This window comes from Artemia franciscana, chromosome 10, assembly GCF_032884065.1.
Source record: "Artemia franciscana chromosome 10, ASM3288406v1, whole genome shotgun sequence".
NCBI classification, from domain to species: Eukaryota; Metazoa; Arthropoda; class Branchiopoda; order Anostraca; family Artemiidae; genus Artemia; species Artemia franciscana.
This window is the reverse complement of record NC_088872.1, coordinates 33,078,725-33,087,706: the sequence shown is the minus strand read 5'-3', so window position 1 is coordinate 33,087,706 and position 8,982 is coordinate 33,078,725.

Below are 8,982 nucleotides of genomic sequence, written 5' to 3'. Positions count from 1 at the left end.
AGCCTCAATTTTTTTGAATACTTATTATTCAAAAGTATTTTCCTTTTTTATTTTGTTTCTTTTTTAGTTTTTTTTTAGTTTTTTATTTTTTCTTTCTTTTTCCTTATTTTTTTTCTTTTTAATTTTTTATTCTTTTTTTATTTTTTATTCTTTATTTATTTTATTTTTTTATCTTATTTTTTTTATTTTTTTCTTTTTAGTTTTTTTTTTCTTTTTTTCTTTTTTTAGTTTTTTTTATTCTTTAGTCTTTCAGTTTTTCGTTTTTTAATTTTTTCTTTTTTGTTTTTTTAGATTTTTGATGTGTTTTTCAGTTTTCTGTTATTTTAGTTTTATTTTTTTCAGTTTATTTTTTCTTGATTTGTATTCTTTTTTAGTTTTTTCTTTTTTATTTAGTTTTTAATTTTTTTATTCTTTTATTTTTCTTCTTTTTAGGTTTTGTCTTTATTTAGTTTTTTCTTTTTTTGTTTTTTCTTTTTTAGTTTTTTCTTTTCTTTTAGTTTTTTAGCTTTTTTATTTTTATATATATTTTTTTTAGTTTTTTCTTTTTAGGTTTTTTCTTTATTTAGTTTTTTCTTTTTTTTTTCTTTTCGTTTTTAGCTTTTTTTATATATAGATATGTTTTCTCTTCTTTTTTAATTTTTGTTTTTTAGTTTTTTCTTTTTTTAATTTTTCAGCTTTTTTGGTTTTAAGCTTTTTTTCTTTTTTAGTTTTTTACCTTATTTTATTTCTTGTTATTTTTTTAGGTTTTTTCTTTTTAGGTTTTTTTTTAGTTTTGTTCTTTTTTTAGTTTTTTTCTTTTTAGTTTTTTTAATTTTTTACTTTTTTTCTTTTTTCAGTTTTCGTTTTCTTCTTTGTTTTTCAGACGACATATGCAAACCCTCAACACAAAAATACATACAACTTATTTTTATTTATATATAGATAGTGTAACAGACGGGTTTTTTTTATTTTTTATTTTTTGTCTTTTCTTTTAGTTTTTTAGCTTTTTTATTTTTATATGTATATAAAAGACCCCCCTATATATATATATATATATATATATATATATATATATATATATATATATATATATATATATATATATATATATGTTTTTAACCACGTAAAACTTGCGAATATACAACATTCTTCGCTGTCCCATTGTCTGTACATATAAATAGATTGTCAGGTTTACAGACTCTTGAACATGCAACATAAATTGTCCATGGGAAAAACAATCCGTATTCAAATCTATACCTCATTATTCTAATGATTGCCCTTGAGCTTTGTTGATGGTGATTGCTAATCAAACATTCCCTGTGTCCCAGTCGTCATTTATAGTCGACAAACATGACGTCATTCGACACAAAAACATGACGTCAGTCGACACACACGTTCCAGTCGTCATTTGTGTCCCGGTGTCCCAGTCTGTAATTTCTTTTTGAGTGTCCCGGTCGTCATATATATTCCCTGTGTCCCGGTCTGTATATACATTCGTTTTTGATTTGGTATATGATGAAATAAAATTTTGTTTTTTTCTTTTTTTTCTTTTTGGCTTTTTTTGTAGTCTACCTTTTTAGTTTTTTATTTTTATTTTTATTTTTTAGTTTTCTTTTTCTCCTTTATTTTTCAGTTTTTTCCTTTTTTAGTTTTTTTTTCTTTTTCAGTTTTTAGTTTTTTTAGTTTTTTTATTAGTTTCTAGTTTTTTTCTTTTTGGTTTTTTATACAAATGACGACGGGGACACAGGGAATGTTCGATTAGCAATTACCATCAACAAAGCTCAAGGGCAATCATTAGAATCATGAGGTATAACTAAAAAAAAGCTAAAAAAGGTAAAAAACTAAAAACTGAAAAAAGACCAATTCAAAAACGAATTTATATACAGACCGGGACACTGGGACACAAATGACGACCGGGACACCGGGACACCGGGAAACAGGGAATATAAATGACGACCGGGAAACTCTAAGAGAAATTACAGACTGGGACACCGGGACACAAATGACGACCGGGACACAGGGAATATAAATGACGACCGGGACACGGGGACACAACAACAACAGGGACGCCGGGGGGCACAGGGGGATATATAAATGACGACGGCGACACAGGGAATGTTCGATTAGCAAGAAAAACTAAAAACTAAATAAAAACCTAAACAAACTAAAAAAAAGGTAAAAACTACAAAAAAAACTAAAAAGAAAAAAAAATAAAAACTAATAAAAAAAACTAAAAAACTAAAAAGTAAGAAAGCTAAAAAGGAAATAAAACAAAAAAAAGGAAAAAAAACTGAAAAATAAAAGAGAAAAACAAAACTAAAAAAAAAAAAAATAAAAAAAACTAAAAAGGTAAAAACTACAAAAAAAACTAAAAAGAAAAAAAAAGTAAAAAACTAAAAAAGGTAAAAACCAAAACAAAGACTAAAAATAAAAAAAAGGGGGAAAACACAAAAATTTATTTCATCATATACCTATTCAAAAACGAACGTATATACAGACCGGGACACCGGGACACAAATGACGACCGGGACACAGGGAATATAAATGATGACCAGGACACAGGGACACAACTACAACGGGGACACCGGGGGGCACAGGGGGATATATAAATGACGACGGGGACACAGGGAATGTTTGATTAGCAATCACCATCAACAAAGCTCAAGGGCAATCATTAGAATCATGAGGTATAAATAAAAATAACTTAAAAAGGTAAAAAACTAAAAATAAAAAAAAAGACCAATTCAAAAACGAATGTATATACAGACCGGGACACCGGGACACGAAAGACGACCGGTACCGGTGGTACACCGGTATAGATCTGAATACGGATTCTTTTTCCCATGGACAGTTATATGTTGCATGTTCAAGAGTCGGTAAACCTGACAATCTATTTATATGCACAGACATTGGGACCGCGAAGAATGTTCTATATTCAGAAGCTTTACGTAGTTTAAAAACATATATATATATATATATATATATATATATATATATATATATATATATATATATATATATATATATATATATATATATATATATATATATATATATATATATATATATATATATATATATATATATATATATATATATATATATATATATATATATGTATATATATATATATATATATATATATATATATATATATATATATACATATATATATATATATATATATATATATATATATATATATACATATATATATATATATATATATATATATATATATATATATATATATATAATATATATATATATATATATATATATGTATATATATATATATATATATATATATATATATATATATATATATATATATATATATATATATATATATATATATATATATATATATATATATATATATATATATACATATATATACATATGTAGTACCAAGCCCAGGTATGACTCTTCATATTGCGGTCTTTTCAAGACATTTGATTATTAAAACAAGTCTTAATTTTAACAGCGATATATACTAAGCTTCAAACTGTTGGTTTTAATTTTTAAAATTTTGAATTGTTGTAATCCCTTGTTACATATAAATAAAAAACTTTGTGATGACTAGTTTTTGCTCTTTACGCAGTTTAATGCCTTTTTATACTAAAATCTATAATCCCTTGTTAAAATCTTTGCTAAAAATTTTTAATTCACATGCCAGCGGGCTCCGACACATGACACACAGCAGACCTCTTTATATGGATGATTATTGTCACTTGTCTTCTAACCGAAGACAATTTGCACTGTTTTGAAAATGAGTATTTTCAAAGATATTTAATTGTTAAAGCAAGTCCGATTTCAAATAACGATGTATACTAAGGCTCAAACTTTTTGTTTTCTTTTTTAAGTTCGTAATCTTGGTGATCTCTTATTATAATATACATAAATAATTTTGCAATTACCCTTTTTCACATCTTAAGTAATTTAATGTATTTCATACTGTATCTGTTCAAATATATTATTAAAGCAAGTCCAATTTCCAACAACGATTTCTACTGGCTTCAAATGTTTAGTTATCTTTTTTAAGGTTTTTAATGGTTTTCATCCCTTCTTAAAATCTATACAAATATTTTTGCAATTACCAATTTTTTTTTCTTTGCGCAATTTAGTTTCTTTTTGTCCTTAAATCTTTTCAAAGTTTTTTTATTCTTAAAGCTACTCTTATTTCTAATTATGATATGCTCTATGCTTCAAACTTTAGGTTTTCTTGTTTATGGCTGTTAATTGTTGTATTCTCATTGTCAAAATAGGAATAAATCTTTTGTAAACCTGCAATTTTTTTTGGGGGGGGGGTATCAAATTTTTGTTTGTAATAATCACAAATTTTCGTTTTCCGGACCTTCCTACTAACCTTATCTAACTGGTTGCGTTCAAACCTGTAAGCCTCATGACGTAGCGAGTTTACTTTATCCAACTAAACAAAAATAATTTTAAAATTTTTATATATTTTTCTAGCTTGAATTAAAATATTAAAAGTGTTTCTCAGGCACCTTAAACATTTTAGTATTTTGCGTGATGGCTTATTTTAATAGCTAAAATTTTTTTCAACTCTTTTTCATGCCTTAAGAATGCATTGCTTTTACTTATAAGAAAAGAAATTCGGTAATGTTTCTCTAACAACGATTGCTACTATTGAATTGTTATAATCTCTTGTTTTTTATCACTTATTATCTTATTACGGTTTTTCTGCTTCTGAATAAAGAAGGAATTTTTTCTTAATTTGATACTTGATCGGAATAGGATCGGAACTTGTTCGGAAAAACTGAAACACGTTTCATTTGTGACAAGGTAAATTTCTATTCAAGACTGGCGAGCTTCGCCGTGTGAAAAAGTTAAAATACGTGGAAAATTTTACGCTACTATTTTTATCTCTTAAAGTGAATTTTTATTGAAATTGGATTAATTAAACGATTAATCAAACAGTTCGTGGTAACGAACTGTAGTAAGGAGCGACCCGGCTCAATAGTAAACGAAACTCTAAAAAACGGAATTTCGATACTAAAAGATATATCAAAAGAATCGGATTTTTATGCTGATTTTAAATATATAAGTTTCATCAAATTTAGTCTTTGTCATCAAAAGTTACGAGCCTGAGAAAATTTGCCTTATTTTGGAAAATAGGGGGTAACACCCCCTAAAAGTCATAGGATCTTAACGAAAATTACACCATCGCATTCAGCGTATCAGAGAACCCTATAGAAAAAAATTCAAGGTCCAGTCTACAAAAATGTGGAATTTCGTATTTTTTGCCAGAAGACAGATCACGGGTGCGTGTTTATTTGTTTTTTTTTTTGTTTTTTTTCCCAGGGGTTATCGTATCGACCAAGTGATCCTAGAGTTTTGCAAGAGGGCTCATTCTAACGGAAATGAAAAGTTCTAGTGCCCTTTTTAAGTGACCAAAAAAATTGGAGGGCACCTAGGCCCCCTCCCACGCTCATTTTTTTCCCAAAGTCAACGGATCAAAATTTTGAGATAGCCATTTTGTTCCGCATAGTCGAAAACCATAATAACTATTTCTTTGGGGATGACTTACCCCCCACAGTCCCTGGGGGAGGGGCTGCAAGTTACAAACTTTGACCAATGTTTACATACAATAATGGTTACTGGGAAGTGTATTGATGTTATCAGGGGGATTTTTTTGGTTTGGGTGTGGGGTTCAGGGGAGGGGGCTATATGGGAGGATCTTTCCTTGGAGGAGTATTTCATGGGGGAAGAGAAATTCAATGAAAAGGGCGCAGGACTTTCTAGCATTACTATAAAAAAAAACAATGAAAATATAAACAAGAAAAATATTTTTCAATTGAAAGTAAGGAGAAGCATTAAAACTTAAAACGAACAGAGATTATTACGCATATGAAGGGTTCTAAAAATGCTTTAGCATAAAGAGCGAGGTATTTAGGAGGAGATAAATGCTAAAAAATTTTTAAATAATTTCAACTATTTATTCTACGGCCTTTCTGATTCAGGGGTCATTCTTAAAGAATTGGGATAAAACGTAATGTAAGTTACGTAAGTTATGTACGTTTGTTACGTAAGTTAATTCTTAAGTTACGTTTTTTTTTTACTAATAAAAACGTTCGTTAAAAATTAAAAGATCTAGTTGCCTTTTTGAGTAACCAAAAATTGGAAGGCAACTAGACCTCCTTCCCCACCCCTTATTTCTCAAAATCGTCTGATCAAAACTAAGAGAAAGCCATTTAGCCAAAAAAAGAATTAATATGCAAATTTCATTTTAGTAATTTATGTACGGAGAGCCAAAATCAGACATGCATTAATTCAAAAACTTTCAGAAATTAAATAAAAAAAAAACAAGTTTTTTTTAATGAAAGTAAGGAGCGACATTAAAACTTAAAACGAACAGAAATTACTCCGTATATGAAAGGGGCTTTTCCTCCTCGACACCCCGCTCCTTGCGCTAAAGTTTAATTCTTTCTCGCAACTCTACTTTTTAAAACAATAAAAAACTTTAGCGTAAGGAGCGGGGTGTAAGTTTTAATGTCGCTCCTTACCTTCATTTAAAAAAACTTGTTTTTTTTTTATTTAATTACTTAAAAGATAGTAAATGAATTTGTACATTTAGACAGAGATACATTGTCTGTTGTTTTATTCATATTACCCTGTGACTAATTTATTATAGTGGTCAGAAAGAAATCCAATAAATAGTAAATTCCGGTAGAATATGCAACTCAGTTTTGAAAGATTACTCCGTGTGTTCTAAGACAGCTTTTTGGTGCTGCATCGGTAAAGAGGAATTTGTGTGAACAAGTTGGACTTCCTATCTTTATCCTGTGTCTGTACTGAAGTAGTTAAGCGCTAATCTTGTCAGAGCAGCCGAGGTATCAACTCCCAGCTTTACAAGATACCATTCAGTATAGGAAAGTCTCTGGTTAACGCCAAAGTTTTACAGTAGTTGTATATTCCTCTTGTCTTCATTCTCTACAAAAATCTGCAGTAATTTATATTACTCTTGAATTGGATATATACCAAATTTTGCAGTAATATTACATTACTCTGCCATTGGTTCTATACCAAATTTTACAGCAATTTTATAATGCTCTTGCAGTGGTTCTATGCCAAATTGTGCAGCAATTTTGTATTATTCTCGTATTGGTTCCATAAGAAGTTTCATACTAATTTTATGTTACTCTCGCTTTGGCTCTGCATAATATTTGGAAATTTACCTAGCCCTGGACCAAGAGGTGATTGTAGCCCTGATGCAGCAGACTGTCAGATTGAGCATGGAAGCGATGAAATGACCGTTTTGCTAGTTTTGCCATGTAATTTAGTATATCCGTTCAGGCAGGCCAAGCTACAATTCAGATTGCAACCATAACAGAAGCGAGGTCACCCTTTTTCATAGCAAAGTTCAGCAATTATTGGGACTTTGATTCAAACCTCAAAATCTTTGAGTTTTCATCTATTAAAAACCAGTGGTACAAATCGACATGGGCAGTGAAGCTACGTGGTTGGTTAACAGGGAAAGCCATAGAAGCTACTTCGATGCTCCTCCAAAACCATATTAGTGACTATGATGTGGTCACGTCAGAAGCCTAGTGAGTTAGTTTCTGGTTCAAACAGAAGGAGGTAGATCATTCTATAATTGACTATGGGAAGAAGTGGGAGCGACTATCTATCAAACGGTTTGGTTTGAGCGTTAGAATTGGAAAAAGAAACAGATCCTGAAATCCTTAAACAGAAAATAGATGATATCTTCGACTGATTGTGGCAGAGCATTCATAGGTTACATAATAAATGACAAGCTCCGCTTACGTCATATGGAATTCGACCTTCCAACTTTGATGGAAGTATGCAGATTAGCAGATTAGTTCTTTCTCGCCAAAAGAGATAAAAATCGAGTTTCGAAGAATTTGCCACGGTGAGAAAACATATATAGAGAATCTCAAAATTTCGAAGGGAAGTCTTAGACAGAGAAGAAAGATTCACGAAATACAGCCAATTGTACTTTCCCGTCACTGAAGACTTGTCAAAGCTGTTATAACTGCAGGAATAAAGGGCATAGGGCTAATGACAGTCGACAGCCAAAGAAATCAACTCTTCTATCTTAAAGTCTTTGCCCATTGGAAGATGCATGGAAACTTTTCTATTTCTAAGGTGAAATTCAAGGGCAACCAGCAAGTTTCTGGGTCGATAGTGGCGCCACCCGGGTATCATGCACGAAAAGTATTTGCCTGATAATAGATTCCGTTCAAAGAAGATAGACGTTTACTGCGTCTATGGAGACTGCACATCGTATCTTGGTAAAGATTTTCACATCTAGGTATGAAGGGAAGGCATAGTTTCAGTGAATGTCCCGTTGCTGTTTTAAATGAATAACCTATGAAAATGATTCTGGCGACTTTATTTCCTCATTTAAATGAACTTTGCAATCACCACTTTGGAAAGAAAAATCCTAATATAAGAGTTCTTGTCAGAACAAGGAGAAAGAATTACTGCCAAAAAGAGATTAAGCAGCATGAATCTGTACCAAGGATGATTGACTTGCCTTACATGCCAAGCATTCCTTAGTAACCTAATCGAAAGGATGGGAGATTCATTCTTCCAGAAAATAATATTTGGGCAATAGAGGTAGATCCTGGAAACACAGGGGGGTGAGACATCCGGAAAAAGAGTCGAAAGAAGAAGCACAGAGAGCGTGATTTTCACACGCCTCTTTTGTTGGGTACAGCTCAGGAGATAAGTCCTTATCAGCTGAAGGAACATAAACTAAAAACATTACAGGAGGCTGACAAAAGCTTGGTATGTTGTTTCAAGCAAGCTTCGCTAAGTGAAAACCATTAGATACTTAATGGTGCGTTGTATAGAAAGAATACTTCGTCAGTAGGCGAGGAGGTATTGCAACTTGTTGTGCCAGAGACTTGCAGATCCTTCATCATGAAATTTGCCAACAACTCGTTGGTAAGTGGACATACTGTGATCAGATTTCGCATCGTTTCTTCTGGCCAGGATTAAGACAAGATGTCCGAA